The sequence below is a fragment of the Bufo bufo genome, chromosome 10 (assembly GCF_905171765.1).
Source record: "Bufo bufo chromosome 10, aBufBuf1.1, whole genome shotgun sequence".
In the NCBI taxonomy this organism is placed as follows: Eukaryota; Metazoa; Chordata; class Amphibia; order Anura; family Bufonidae; genus Bufo; species Bufo bufo.
The window spans coordinates 18,410,170-18,427,002 of NC_053398.1; positions in this window are offsets into that span (position 1 = coordinate 18,410,170).

Below are 16,833 nucleotides of genomic sequence, written 5' to 3' on the forward strand. Positions count from 1 at the left end.
TGTGAAAGAGGCCTAATGAATTCATCGCACACAATCACTTTTTTAGCACTTTTAAACCCGTTTTTTAACACTTATTTGGCTAATATCGCGCGCGCGTGGGATTCTGTTCATTAGCTAAGTTTAAGGGCTCCTGCACACAGCCGCACACAGCCGTAAATATTTTTTGGGGGGGGGGGCGATGGGGGGCGCACACTGTCCCACCAACGAATTATTACAATATAGGGAGGGAGGGGGGGGCGCACACTGTGCCACCAACGAATAATTACAATAGAGGGGGGGGGGCCGCACTGGCCATCAATGATATTCAAACTGGGGAGGGGGGGGGGGGGGTCTGCCCCCTGCTGCCTGGCAGCCCTGATCTCTAACAGGGGGATATGATAGTACAATTAACCCTTTCAGGTGCCGCACCTGAAGGGGTTAATTGTGCTGATCACGGCCCCCTGTAAGAGATCGGGTGCTGCCAGGCAGCAGGGGGCAGTCTTGTACACAGTTTGTAGTGTATTCTAACTAGAAGCGTCCCCATCACCATGGGAACGCTTCTGTGTTAGAATATACTGTCGGTTCTGAGTTTTCACGAAGTGAAAACTCAGCTTTGAAAAAGCTTTATGCAGACGGATCTTCGGATCCGTCTGTATAAAAACTAACCTACGGCCACGGATCACGGACACGGATGCCAATCTTGTGTGCATCCGTGTTCTTTCACGGACCCATTGACTTGAATGGGTCCGTGAACCGTTGGCCGTGAAAAAAATAGGACAGGTCATATTTTTTTCACGGCCATGAAACACGGATCACGGATGCGGCTGCAAAACGGTGCATTTTCCGTTTTTTCCACGGACCCATTGAAAGTCAATGGGTCCGCGAAAAAAAACGGAAAACGGCACAACGGCCACGGGTGCACACAACGGTCGTGTGCAGGAGGCCTTAGGCCTCATGCACACGAACGTTTTTTTTCACGGTCCGCAAAAACGGGGTCCGTAGGTCCGTGATCCGTGACCGTTTTTTCGTCCGTGGGTCTTCCTTGATTTTTGGAGGATCCACGGACATGAAAAAAAAGTCCTGAATTACGGATCCGTCCTGAATTACAATGCAAGTCAATGGGGACGGATCCGTTTGACGTTGACACAAAATGGTGCCATTTCAAACGGATCCGTCCCCATTGACTTTCAATGTAAAGTCTGGAGTCCCTTTTATACCATCAGATCGGAGTTTTCTCCAATCCGATGGTAAATTTTAACTTGAAGCGTCCCCATCACCATGGGAACGCCTCTATGTTAGAATATACTGTCGGATATGAGTTAGATCGTGAAACCTCATTTCCGACAGTATATTCTAACACAGAGGCGTTCCCATGGTGATGGGGACGCTTCTAGTTAGAATATACTACAAACTGTGTACATGACTGCCCCCTGCTGCCTAGCAGCACCCGATCTCTTACAGGGGGCCGTGATCAGCACAATTAACCCCTCAGGTGCCGCACATGAAGGGGTTAATTGTACTATCATATCCCCCTGTAAGAGATCAGGGCTGCCAGGCAGCAGGGGGCAGACCCCCCTCCCCCCCCTCCCCAGTTTGAATATCATTGGTGGCCAGTGCGGCCCCCCCCCCTTCCTCCCTCTATTGTAATAAATCGTTGGTGGCACAGTGTGCGCCCCCCCCCCCTTCCTCCCTCTATTGTAATAAATCGTTGGTGGCACAGTGTGCGCCCCCCCCCCCTTCCTCCCTCTATTGTAATAAATCGTTGGTGGCACAGTGTGCGCCCCCCCCCCCGATCATTGGCGGCAGCGGGTTACTAGCAGTAGTACAATAGTAAAAGATTCATACTTACCTGGGAGCTGCGATGTTCGTGTCCGGCCGGGAGCTCCTCCTACTGCTAAGTGACAGTTCATTTAGCAATGCGCCGCATAGACCTGTCACTTACCAGTAGGTGGAGCTCCCGGCCGGACACGAACATCGCAGCAGCCAGCAGGTAAGTATGAATCTTCTACTATTGTACTATTGCTAGTAACCCGCTGCCACCAATGATCGGGGGGGGAGATGGGATGCTAAGTAACCATGGCAACCAGGACTGTAGTAGCGTCCTGGTTGCCATGGTTACCGTTCGGAGCCCCAGCGATTAAACTGGGACTCCGATCGGAACTCCGCTGCCACCAATGATGGGGGGGGGCGGGGGAGATGGGAGGCCGCACACTGGCCACCAATGTTGTTAATGCTATAGAGGGAGGGGGGCCGATGGGGGGCGCACACTGTGCCACCAACGAATTATTACAATTGAGGGAGGGAGGGGGGGGGGCGCACACTGTGCCACCAACGAATTATTACAATAGAGGGGGGAGGGGGGGGCGCACACTGTGCCACCAACGAATTATTACAATAGAGGGTGGGGGGGGGGCGCGCACTGTGCCACCAACCTATTATTACAATAGAGGGGGGGGGGGCCGCACTGGCCACCAATGATATTCAAACTGGGGAGGGGGGGGGGGTCTGCCCCCTGCTGCCTGGCAGCCCTGATCTCTTACAGGGGGCCGTGATCAGCACAATTAACCCCTTCAGGTGCCGCACCTGAAGGGGTTAATTGTGCTGATCACGGCCCCCTGTAAGAGATCGGGTGCTGCCAGGCAGCAGGGGGCAGTCTTGTACACAGTTTGTAGTGTATTCTAACTAGAAGCGTCCCCATCACCATGGGAACGCTTAGAATATACTGTCGGTTCTGAGTTTTCACGAAGTGAAAACTCAGCTTTGAAAAAGCTTTTATACAGACGGATCTAAACTAACCTACGGCCACGGATCACGGACACGGATGCCAATCTTGTGTGCACCCGTGTTCTTTCACGGACCCATTGACTTGAATGGGTCCGTGAACCGTTGGCCGTGAAAAAAATAGGACAGGTCATATTTTTTTCGCGGCCAGGAAACACGGATCACGGATGCGGCTGCAAAACGGTGCATTTTCCGATTTTTCCACGGACCCATTAAAAGTCAATGGGTCCGCGAAAAAAAACGGAAAACGGCACAACGGCCACGGGTGCACACAACGGTCGTGTGCATGAGGCCTTAATTTCCTTTTTTTTGCGGACCGTATACGGAACCATTCATTTTAATGGGTCCGCAAAAAAAACGGAAGGTACTCCGTGTGCATTCCGTTTCCGTATTTCTGTTCAGCAAAAAAATAGAACATGTCCTATTATTGTCCGCATTACGGACAAGGATAGGACTGTTCTATTAGGGGCCAGCTGTTCCGTTCCGCAAAATACGGAACGCACACGGACGTCATCCGTATTTTTTGCGGACTGCAAAATACATACGGTCGTATGGGCAATATTAAGTGCTGAATGCGCCCTTCATCTTCCATCAGTGAGTGTGGGTGCAGTCCCAGATGAAGCCGTGGCAATAGTCCTCGTGAGGATCATATTGAAAACCTTCCTTGCCGCATTTGGCTTTTTGAATTCGGACATGATGCTGCTCCGAATTGCTGTACTAACTCTTTCTCCTACTTTTTGAAATGGGTCATGATGCTGTTCTGGGGTCTCTGCAGCCCTTAAAGGGGTTGTCTCACTCCATTTATCATGTAGAGAAAGTTAATACAAAGCACTTACTAATGTACACTGCTTAAAAAAATAAAGGGAACACTTAAACAACACAATGTAACTCCAAGTCAATCACACTTCTGTGAAATCAAACTGTCCACTTAGGAAGCAACACTGAGTGACAATCAATTTCACATGCTGTTGTGCAAATGGGATAGACAACAGGTGGAAATTATATGCAATTAGCAAGACAGCCCCAATAAAGAAGTGGTTCTGCAGGTGGTGATCACAGACCACTTCTCAGTTCCTTTGCTTCCTGGCTGATGTTTTGGTCACTTTTGAATGCTGGCGGTGCTTTCACTCTAGTGGTAGCATGAGACGGAGTCTACAACCCACACAAGTGGCTCAGGTAGTGCAGCTTATCCAGGATGGCACATCAATGCGAGCTGTGGCAAGAAGGTTTGCTGTGTCTGTCAGCGTAGTGTCCAGAGCATGGAGGCGCTACCAGGAGACAGGTGTCACAACCAGACAGCTGAGAAGCTCTGACAGAAACCGTTCAGAACCTCCTCCTTGAGTTTTCCTTGTTTTGGTTTCAGTTCCTCATCTCGTTAGCCTATCTCAGCTGTCATGCAGTTGGACTGATTGCTTCCTGTGAAGGACTTTTATGCAATTGCCTATATGCTTCAGTTTGATTCTCTCCCTGCTATTTTGAGGACTATATTGTTCGGTTCCAAGTGTCAAGAATGAATGTATTCGTGTACCGGACAATGATGTTGAGATTATGTTTGTATGTGGGATAGAAAGTACTTGTGTGAAATTGTTAAGAATTGTAAATGTTCTGGCCAGCAGATAATTGAGCTGTGTGTATTGGTAAAACTCAATTGTCTAGCCTGGCCCAGAGGAGGAGTTTTAGGATAATTGAGCTGTGTGTATTCTTAAAACTCAATTATCTAGCCTGGCCCAGAGGAGGAGTTTTTGCTGCATAAATTGTGAGTTCTGTGTACCAGTAAATCAGTCTTGTTCCAGCATTAAGTTGACTCATGTGTGGATTATTCGGCGATTCCAGGGATATTCCTACTCGTGGAATATTGGGTGATTTTCTTTTATGGGAAGAAGGGAATGCTTGACGAGGATATTTTCTACTACCGTCACAATTGGTTGGCAGCAGCGGGATTTTCCCTTCTACTTTCCTTTACACCAGGATTCCAAGCAGACACTGGGAACAGTGAATGGAAGGCTGGTACACCCTGCTTAAAAGAAATACACTGAAAGAACTACTGGAAGTCCGTGGAAGGATTGCTAGCAACAAAACCAAGCGGGTCATTATAGCAGAAATTAATGGAGCTAGACCAGGAGAACTTGGTTGCAGCAACGCCAGCAGTACAAGAGATGGGGACACCAGTGATTCAGGAGGAGGAATCACCAGCCAACAAGGCAATGAGAGAGAAGCTAGCATGGTTCGGTCCGAACCCAACGGCGGATGTGGTGCTGAAAGTGATGAACCTGTTAGCGGAGGAGGCTAAACAAATAAGAGACGCAGAGCTACAGTTAAAATTGTCAGCAGTCCAACGAGCAGCCGCACATTCTCCAAACAGTGAGTACAGCACAGCAGACACAAGGAAGATTCCGTTTAGCGCTTTTAAAGCTTTTGATGAAAAAGACTGTGACATTGATAATTACCTGGCAGATTTTGAGCGACAATGTAACCTGCACCGAATAGATAGAGGAGAGTGGGTCGCAGTATTGTCAGGCAAACTGTCAGGCAAAGCTTCTGATGCTTTCCGGACCGTGCCAGAGCAGGAGATCCATAGCTACGCCAGGGTTAAAGAAGTGCTCCTGGCTCGTTATGCAGTAACCCCAGAGTCCTACCGACAAAAGTTCAGGGACTCACGCAAAACCACGAAAGACTCTTACGTGGAATGGGCATGCCAGTTATCCCTGTCGGCCTCTAACTGGGTCAACAGCAGCCAGGCCACCTCCGCAGAGGACATTTTACAACTAATGCTCCTGGAACAATTTTACAATCACATCCAGACGGATGTCAAAGACTGGGTGAGAGATCGCAGGCCCATGACTCTACCAGAGGCCGCTAAGTTGGCGGATGAATATGCGGATACTCGCCAGACGAACCCGGTCACACCACGGGTACAACCTCCACGACCAACGGTGCCCTCACACCCACCAGCCGCTAGATACCAACCTCCTAACAGACCGGTGACATCTAGCCCTCGCTATCCACGCCAGGAGGACAATGAACAACGCTGCTTCCGGTGCAAACAGCTGGGTCACTACAAGCAGAATTGCCCCATGGACAACAACACCAGGTCAAATTGGTCTCGACCTGGGTACCGCCCACCAGCAGCAGCCCATTGTGTAGACTCGGCTTGGGATCCCCAGGAACTGGGTCAGGAAGAACCATTGGGCACCCTTTACGAAGCCCTCATGGTACAATCTGTTATTACGGACAACAGGAAACACCATTGTCAGCTGGTCATGGTTAACGGAAAAACCGCCCGGGGATTAAGAGACAGTGGGGCAACCATCACGTTGGTACAAAGACACCTTATTAAGGCATCAGAGAAACCGGGGAAATCAATTGCTGTGAGAGTGGCAGGGGGGGCAGTATACCGTATTCCTACTGCACAGGTACACCTAGACTGGGGTGCGGGAGCTGGCAATGTTCATGTGGGCGTCATGAAAGACTTACCTTCTGAAGTCATCCTGGGCAACGACATTGGCCCCCTGACTTCGGCGTTCGCCTCTACCCCCGCTCAGGAGGCCCACGCAGTAACCACCAGAGCACAAAGTCGCGCTGCCGAGAGCCATCCGCTTCCTACTGAGACCCAGGTAAGCCAACCCAACCTATCCTTGACTGTAGAACCCCTACCCTGGGACACCCCAGAGGATTTTGGGCGGGAGGTGACCGGAGACCCTTCCCTCAGAAAGTATCGAGAGAAAGCCAGGAGGGGCCAAGGGGGGTTAGAGAAGGAGCAATTTATCTGGGAGGAAGGCCGCTTGTACAGGCTCACCGAGACCCGGGGTAATACACCAGGGCCTAAGCAAAAACGCCAGCTGGTAGTTCCCCGGAAATACCGCCAGGAGTTATTGAGGATTGGGCACGACGTACCCTTGGCAGGCCATTTGGGAATACGCAAGACAGGGTATCGGATAACCCAGAACTTCTTCTGGCCTGGGGTGTCCGACGACGTCAGGGCGTATTGTCAAACGTGCGAGGTATGCCAACGTATAGGTAAAAAGGGAGACCACCCAAAGGCTAAACTAGTTTCCATGCCCATTATTGAAGAACCGTTCACAAGGGTAGCCGTGGACATTATAGGGCCCCTGGCCCAACCTAGCCGTTCCGGCAAGCGGTATATACTCACCATAGTAGACTACGCCACCCGTTACCCCGAAGCGGTAGCTCTCTCTAACATACAGGCTGAGACCGTAGCAGAGGCCCTAGTTAAAGTATTTTCCCGAGTAGGCTTTCCCAAGGAGGTTCTGTCCGACCAAGGTACCCAATTTACGGCCGAGGTAACCCAGCAGATATGGAAAACCTGTGGAGTTAAATCCCTGACTAGCTCCCCATACCATCCCCAGACTAACGGCCTGTGCGAGCGCTTCAACGGAACGCTAAAGCAAATGTTGAAGTCGTTCACGGGGGCATACAAGGATTGGGAGCGATTCCTGCCACACCTTCTCTTTGCCTACCGAGAGGTACCGCAGGAATCGACCGGATTCTCACCCTTCGAACTTCTCTATGGGAGGCGGGTGAGGGGGCCCTTAGATCTCATCAAGGATCACTGGGAGGGGCAGACAGAGATTGAGGGGACCCCGGTTGTACCTTATGTCCTGGAGCTGAGGGACCGCATGGAGGAATTAGCCCAGACAGTGCGAGAGAACCTCCGGGCGGCCCAACAGCGCCAGAGGGTATGGTATGACCGACGGGCTAGGCACCGGAGCTTTCAGATAGGCCAAAAGGTCATGGTATTAAGGCCGGTCCGAACAGACAAGCTCCAGGCCGCCTGGCAGGGCCCCTATAAAGTTATAGGACAGATATGCGACACTACCTACACGATAGCCAGCTGCGAGGATGAAGATGTGAAACGAACCTTTCACATCAACATGCTCAAGGCCTATCAGGAACGGGCAGAGGAGGTAGCCGCTATCTGTGCACCAGCAGGAGAAGACACAGAGACCCTACCCCTTCCCGACCTATTGGGCAGTAACGAAGGGATGACCCAGATAAAGAAAGTCCAGCTAGGTGAACAGCTGGAGCCGCAAGAGCGGGATCAAGCTGTCCGCTTACTAGAAACAAAACAGGCCACATTCTCTCAGGAGCCTGGATACACACTCCTAGCCATACACAAGGTAGAGACTCCAGGACAGGCACCCCTGAGACAGCCTCCCTACCGTATCCCCGAAGCAGTCCGGGAAGGGATGCGGAAGGAGATAGATGAGATGCTTCGGCTAGGCGTAATCGAACCCTCAGAAAGTCCTTGGGCCTCGCCGGTAGTCTTAGTGCCAAAGAAGGATGGGACAACCCGCTTCTGTGTAGATTACCGGCGCCTCAATGACAAGACAGTTACAGACGCCTATCCGATGCCACGGATGGACGAGCTGCTTGACCGTATCTCTGCAGGGAAGTATCTGACCACAATAGACCTATGCAAGGGATATTGGCAGATTCCCCTAGCAGAAGATGCCATACCCAAGTCGGCCTTCATCACCCCGTTCGGCCTATACCAATTCCGGGTTATGCCGTTCGGGATGAAGAACGCCCCGGCCACCTTCCAACGGATGGTGGATCAGTTACTTAGGGGTCTCCAGAGCTTTGCATGCGCTTACCTGGATGACATCGCCATCCACAGCGATACCTGGGAAGCGCACCTAGAGCACATAGGGGTAGTATTAGATAGGATCAGGGGGGCCGGGCTGACCCTGAAACCCGACAAATGTCACTTGGGTATGGCGGAGGTACAATATTTGGGCCACCGAGTAGGATGTGGTAAGCAACGGCCGGAGCCGGCTAAGATCGAGGCCGTTGCCAATTGGCCCACTCCCCACACCAAGACACAAGTCATGGCTTTCTTAGGCACAGCCGGCTATTACAGACGCTTTGTACCCGACTATAGTGCCCTGGCCAAACCCCTGACCGACTTGACCAAAAAGAAGCTACCCAGACAAGTCCTGTGGTCCCCGGAATGCGAGGTGGCTTTCCAAGCACTAAAGACTGCTCTGGTTAATGCTCCGGTGTTGGTTACCCCAGATCCTAACAAAAGATTTATTGTCCATACAGACGCTTCAATGTTTGGACTGGGGGCAGTACTAAGCCAGATCGGGGAGGATGGAGGAGAGCACCCGGTGGCATACCTGAGTCGGAAGCTGTTGCCAAGGGAGGTCAGTTATGCCACCATTGAAAAAGAGTGTTTGGCCTTGGTATGGGCACTCAAAAAGCTCACACCTTACCTTTATGGCCGGGCGTTCACTCTCATCACCGATCACAACCCCTTGGTGTGGCTTAACCGGGTTTCAGGGGATAACGCCCGTTTGCTACGCTGGAGCTTGGCCTTACAGCCCTATGACTTTACGATTCATTATCGCCCAGGCAAGCAAAACGGGAATGCCGATGGATTGTCACGCCAAACGGATTTAACCTCGGACTAAAAGCTCTGAACCCGTCAACCCTACTGGACCAGGAAAGGTCCAACCGAGTTGCCGGAGCAGGGAGAAAAAGGGGGGCCATTGTGAAGGACTTTTATGCAATTGCCTATATGCTTCAGTTTGATTCTCTCCCTGCTATTTTGAGGACTATATTGTTCGGTTCCAAGTGTCAAGAATGAATGTATTCGTGTACCGGACAATGATGTTGAGATTATGTTTGTATGTGGGATAGAAAGTACTTGTGTGAAATTGTTAAGAATTGTAAATGTTCTGGCCAGCAGATAATTGAGCTGTGTGTATTGGTAAAACTCAATTGTCTAGCCTGGCCCAGAGGAGGAGTTTTAGGATAATTGAGCTGTGTGTATTCTTAAAACTCAATTATCTAGCCTGGCCCAGAGGAGGAGTTTTTGCTGCATAAATTGTGAGTTCTGTGTACCAGTAAATCAGTCTTGTTCCAGCATTAAGTTGACTCATGTGTGGATTATTCGGCGATTCCAGGGATATTCCTACTCGTGGAATATTGGGTGATTTTCTTTTATGGGAAGAAGGGAATGCTTGACGAGGATATTTTCTACTACCGTCACACTTCCCTTTATATTCCTCCCCATAATGCAGTAGTGTGCGGCTTATACAACTTCCTGGAGTGTGTGTGCATGCTGTTCCTAGTTCCCAGTTCCCAGTCGTCTGCAAGATAAGTGCTGTATATGTATTTGTGATTTTCTGTTTGCTGGATCCAGGTGACCCTGTCTCCCTCCGTGTCTGTGTAGGGAGCCAGTGGTCGTGTCCCCTCACTATTGTAGGGTCTTCAGGTGTTAGATAGTCGAGGTACGTGGATATGCGACCATTCACCTTTGGGGTGTTCGCATAGGCTGAGCAGTCAGGGAGAGTCTGTCAGGTCCATGCAGGGCTCTCCCTTTTGTTCCTTAGTTGTGGATCCAGTGAGTCATTGATTATATTGCATTGTCTTGTTTCCTGTACACCATCCGTGACAACAGGCCAGTACATCAGGAGACGTGGAGGAGGCCGTAGGAGGGCAACAACCCAGCAGCAGGACCACTACCTCCGCCTTTGTGAAAGGAGGAACAGGAGGAGCACTGCCAGAGCCCTGCAAAATGACCTCCAGCAGGCCACAAATGTGCATGTGTCTGCTCAAACGGTCAGAAACAGACTCCATGAGGGTGATATGAGGGTCCGACGTCCACAGGTGGGGGTTGTGCTTACAGCCCAACACCGTGCAGAACGTTTGGCATTTGCCAGAGAACACCAAGATTGGCAAATTCGCCACTGGCGCCCTGTGCTCTTCACAGATGAAAGCAGGTTCACACTGAGCACATGTGACAGACGTGACAGAGTCTGGTGACGCCGTGGAGAACGTTCTGCTGCCTGCAACATCCTCCAGCATGACCGGTTTGGCATTGGGTTAGTAATGGTGTGGGGTGGCATTTCTTTGGAGGGCCGCACAGCCCTCCATGTGCTCGCCAGAGGTAGCCTGACTGCCATTAGGTACCGAGATGAGATCCTCAGACCCCTTGTGAGACCATATGCTGGTGCGGTTGGCCCTGGGTTCCTCCTAATGCAAGACAATGCTAGACCTCATGTGGCTGAAGTGTGTCAGCAGTTCCTGCAAGACGAAGGCATTGATGCTATGGACTGGCCCGCCCGTTCCCCAGACCTGAATCCAATTGAGCACATCTGGGACATCATGTCTCGCTCTATCCACCAACGTCACGTTGCACCACAGACTGTCCAGGAGTTGGCAGATGCTTTAGTCCAGGTCTAGGAGGAGATCCCTCAGGAGACCGTCCGCCACCTCATTAGGAGCATGCACAGGCGTTGTAGGGAGGTCATACAGACACGTGGAGGCCACACACACTACTGAGCTTCATTTTGACTTGTTTTAAGGACATTACATCAAAGTTGGATCAGCCTGTAGTGTGTTTTTCCACTTTAATTTTGAGTGTGACTCCAAATCCAGACCTCCATGGGTTGAAAAATTTGATTTCCATTTTTAATTTTTGTGTGATTTTGTTGTCAGCACATTCAACTATGTAAAGAACAAAGTATTTCAGAAGAATATTTAATTAACTCAGATCTAGGATGTGTTATTTTTGTGTTCCCTTTATTTTTTTGAGCAGTGTATTATGATTGTCCATTGCCTCCTTTGCTGGCTGGATTCATTTTTCCATCACATTATACACTGCTGGTATTCAGGGGTTAGGATCACCTTGCGATCCTTTAAGACCTCATTCACACTAGAGTGTTAGGTGACAGAGACATAACAGGGTGCCCAGAAATGTTTTCATGCATTTGTTTTTTAAATTACAGTTTGATGGAAAACTGCATGAAGGTTTGTGTCATTGTAAAATGCCGGGTGTCCGTTTACAGGAATTATAGAATATTACTTTTTTTCTTTTAATTCAGTTTTTTTTTTTGTACATGTCTGAGTGCAATTCATGCTGGGATGCATTCAGTGATTATATTTTATGCGCAGCACCGCCTTGTATGTCAGTGTACATTGATATGGGTATACATACATTCAGGTAATGTTTTTGCAGGTTATGCAATAATACACATGACCTCTAGGGGGCGCTCAAGTGCATGAGTAAAATCTACAGAGGCTGAGAGAGGTTTCCCCCCCCCCCCAGTGATATCTCTATAGCAGTGATGGCTAACCTCTTGCACTCCAGCTGTGGTGAAACTACGACTCCCAGCATGCTATGGAGTTCTGAGTGTACATCTTTAGAGTTGTAGTTTTACCACAGCTGGAGTGCCGGAGGTTAGCCATCACGGACCTATAGCAATGGTGAAGATTAGAGAGAAGTAAAATATTGTATCACGAAGTTACCGCACTTTGGCAAATGGAGACATAATATGGCTTTGAGCATGAGATCTTACAGGGGTTTTCCAATAAGGCACTTAACGAAAGTAAATGCCCGCAGCATAACTCCTAAAAAATAAAATAGATTAATACTTACCTGCTCCGCGCGGCTCCGGTCCTCCATTGCTGCTTCCGCTATTTTCTTCTGGTGCTGCAAGGGCATGATCATATGCACCATTCCAGCCAATGACTGGCTTCAGCGGTGATGTGGCCACAGAGGATTGGCTGGAGCGGAGCATGTGACCATGTCCACGCAACACCGGAAGCGCTGGAACTGGAAGATGGAGACCGGAGAGGCAGGTGCAGGCACTTGCTTAAAAATCATTATAACCGGTAAATCCCTTTAAAGGGGTGCTCTGGGATAGGCCATCTGTGGTGGGCTGACCCTTGTGAACCATGGCGATCAGCACAGTCAGTGACATGCCCCCCCCCTTTTTATTTTGACCGACACATCGCCATGCATATAGTTGTGGCTGTGCCTGGTACTGCAGCTCAGTTCCACTCACCTGAAGGCTAGGTCATCAGTCTTTAAATATCAGAGAACCCCTTTAGGGCTTCCTTAAAGGGCATCTGTCAGCAGATTTGTTCCTATGACACTGGCTGACCTGTTACATGTGCCCTTGGCAGCTGAAGGCATCTGTGTTGGTCCCATGTTTATATGTGCCCGCAATGCTGAGAAAAATGATGTTTTATTATATGCAAATGAGCCTCTAGGAGCAACGAGGGCGTTGCCATTACACCTAGAGGCTCTGCTGTCTCTGCAACTGCCGCATCCTCTGCACTTTGATTGACAGGACCAGGTGTGATGATGTTTTCACTGCCTGGTCCTGTCAATCAAAGTGCAGAGGGCGCGGCAGTTGCAGAGAGAGCAGAGCCTCTAGGTGTAATGGCAACGCCCCCCTTGCTCCTAGAGGCTCATTTGCATCTCAGCAATGCGGGCACATAGGAACATGGGACCAGCACAGATGCCTTCAGCTGCCAAGTGCACATGTAACAGGTCAGCCGGTGTCATAGGTACAAAACTGCTGACAGATGCCCTTTAAGGAGTGCACAGCAGGATCCTCGGTCAGCCCGACACCTCTTTATCCTGCAGGATGATCTTTATCCCAACTGTCGTGTTGTCTCCAAAGCAAAGAAACTTCCTGGAAAGAGAAACATTTACATTTGTTAACACCAGGGAATGTAATTGTCTGCGGGGATCACAATAAATCCTTACAAGGACCGGACAGCAAGCAAAAAACTGTGCAAAGGCATCAATAATTGCAGCAAGTTTATGCAACTCCGGCATCGTCTGCAGCCGGCCACATCCCAGCGAGGAGCTCAGCCGGAGCCCTGAGACTGGAAAGAAGCCTGAGGAGCAAGCCTGTGCCAGGAGCTCCTCACCCAAATACCTGACCCTCACTGTATCACGGCGCTTTCCTCCTCAGTCACGCATGAGAAATAAGATGATGTGCAAACCCATAGCAGCTGCCATCCGACGGCACCAACAAGATTAATCGATGAAGATGATGGATGCAAAAATGGAGGAGGCAGGAGTGGAGGAATGAAAGAAGAGTCTAGGTTTGATTTGCTTACTCCTTAAAGGGCAGCTGTCAGCAGTTTTGTACCTATGACACTGGCTGACCTGTTACATGTGCACTTGGCAGCTGAAGGCGTCTGTGTTGGTCCCATGTTCATATGTGCCCGCATTGCTGAGAAAAATGATGTTTTAATATATGCAAATGAGCCTCTAGGAGCAACGAGGGCGTTGCCATTACACCTAGAGGCTCTGCTCTCTCTGCAACTGCCACGCCCTCTTCTCTTTGATTGGCAGGGTCAATCAGTTATGATGCTTTCACAGCCTGGTCCTGTCAATTAAAGTGTAGGGGGCGTGGCAACTGCAGAGGAAGCTGAGCCTCTAGGTGCAACGGTAACGCCCCCGTTTCTCCTCAAGGCTTATTTGCATATATTAAAACTTCATTTTTCTCGGCAATGCGGGCACATATGAACATGGGACCAACACAGATGCCTTCAGCTGCCAAGCGCACATGTAACCGGTCAGCCAGTGTCATAGGGACAAATCTGAGAGGCTGTCCAGCCTGTACTAAGTGATGGTCTATCTAAGCTGATCGGTGGTGGTCTGACAACCCGCACCCCTGCTGATCAGGTGCTTGTGGTGGAGGGAGTAGTTCTGGCATGGAGCTACACCCAAACACCTGATTGGTGGGGGTGCTGGGGGTCCTGAGGATAGGCCATCATTAAGTAAAGGCTGGACAACCCTTTAACATCTTGCTTCATTTTTGAATATTATTAAAGGGGTGTTGCAACAACCCCGGTCCATACATCCTAGTAGGGTGTGTGGGCCATGGAGAAGAGACTGCCACTTAGGACCCTACCCTGGTAGACCTAAGCCGTCCGTACATTACATGGTTAGCCACACATGGCTTTTCTTAGTAACCACCTTCTATATAACCTAGGGTTTACCTTGGCGAGACGATCCCTTTAATGTTCGGAGTATAACTATAGGGGACTGTGCTGATTTTAGAACCGCACCTGGAACCTGTTGCCCAGAAGGACCTTTAAGCCATTGGTGGACACCATTACTATCAATGGAGGAGGGGTGGGGGGCTCTTAAAAATTTTGCATGAGGGCCAAGGAGCTTTAGGGTTTGCCTCTCCTTTGCAATATTTTACATTATTTTTCTCATCTTACTCTCCATTCACATCCAGAGCTGTTTTCAAAATTCTGTTACTTGCTGCTTGGTGGCTCTAATAGGAAATGAACAGGATTTTGTCCGGATGGAGTATATAACGTGACTGTAGTAGATATAGAGAGGCCTGGAGGACACCCGCTCCCAGTGCCACTGCCTCTGGTTGTAGGTTTACAACATAATCCAAGATGGCAGCTGTGCCCTCAGCGGTATATTAGTTGCTCCATGTGACAGTAACACAAAATTTTTGAGATTTGTATTCATTTCCTTACAGTGCTGGTATATGTACAGCGGCCTCGGGCAGAGCAGCCTGTAACTGAGCTTTTGGCAAATTTAAAGGAAATTCAAAGATAAACCAGGCCCGACGCCTTGTAGGACTAACTCATAATGATGCCTTTCACGTAGCGATCTGTTGCTTCATTCTGGAGAAAAAGTGCTATTAATCCTTATGCAAATGAGCAGTTAAGTGCACCGAGGGCGGGTCCAAGCCACTCTGTGCACCCTTGCTTCCTCTGCCAGCCCCTCCCGTACCTTGATTGACAGGACCAGGTCATCTCGCCTGCAGTCTAGTACATAGAGATTGTCGCCGTCATGTGGACATTGTTTCGAACAATTGCAGGAACTTTGGCACCATTATTTGGCAGCATTTTTTGGAAGGTGTTTGGCGATATTATTGGTACACTGCATGACTCTGTTATAGATGTTTGATATTTCCACTATTATTGGGACATCTTTTATTGCTGTTCCTTATGCACTATATGGTACTATTATTTGGCCATTGTTTAGCTCTTTACCTCACACTGACACTATTATGTGGGTATAGTTTTCACACAGTATGGCACCATTATGTGCTTAATGCTTGGAACAAGTCCAGGCACTATTATTTTGAAGTTGTTTGTCAGTGTTACTTGTACACTGTGTTACGCTCTTCTTTATACACTGTATGGTAGTATTACTTGGCTATTGTTTTGCTCTCACACTGACACTATCATATAGTTTGCACACAGTGTGGCACTATTATGTGGTTAATGTTTGAAACAAGTCCAGGCACTATTATTTGGAACTTTTTTGACAGTGTTCTTTGCACACCATGTGGCGCTCTTATTTATGCTCTGTAAGGTACTATTATGTAGGCATTGTTTTGTTCTCTAAAGGCTTCTAGCACACGGCCGTTGTGTGTCCGTGGCCATATTGCGGCTCGCATACGGCGGGTCACCCTTCACTTGAATGGGTCCGCAATCACGGAGATGCAGAACGGAAGCACGGATCGGAAAGCACTACTTGTTCTATTTTTTTGCGGTGTGGACGGGTCACGGACCCATTCAAGTTTTATGGATCTCGATCTGTCCTGGCCGCCGCATGGAACGGACCCACAACTTGGGTGCTATATGGCAGTTTTTTGCACTGTGACACCATCATAAATATTATATTTATGACATGGACATACCCAAGCGTAAACTGTATTTGATGTTCAGGGGGCCTACGGGGTCAAACAGGACTAGAACTTTTTGCAGAAAGTTGACAATGTACTGATATAAATGTTAGCTTCAGGGCTCATGCACGCGAACGTGTGCCGGCCGGGTCCGCAATATATGGGCCCCGGCCGTTTTTACATCGCATCACGGAAGGTGCGGTCCGGAACGGAGGCATGGAACCCCAAAGAAGAACTACGTCGGGTTTCTCTCTGTGCCTCTGCTCTGTTCTATTTTTTTGCGGTGCGGACAGATCACGGACCCATTCAAGTTGAATAGGTCTGGATCCGTCTGCGGAAACCACACAGGCTTTGCCCGTGCATTGGGGGCTGCAAATTGCGGTCCCCAATGCACAGAATGGCCAAGCAACGGCTGCGTGCATGGGCCCTTAGCCTGTATTTTTGGGCTTGTGTGGGATTTCACCGAAACGTAATCTGGTCCCATTATTAGATTGCAAAAAACAGTTTTTGCAGGATGAATTTTGAAACGAAAGCTATTAAAAAGTTCCCAACATTGCAATTTACCCTAAAGTCCAGAGCTCCATGAAGCTGAAGAGTCAGCTCTGGAAATAAGTAATCTTCCCATACTTGAAGCCTCCATCGA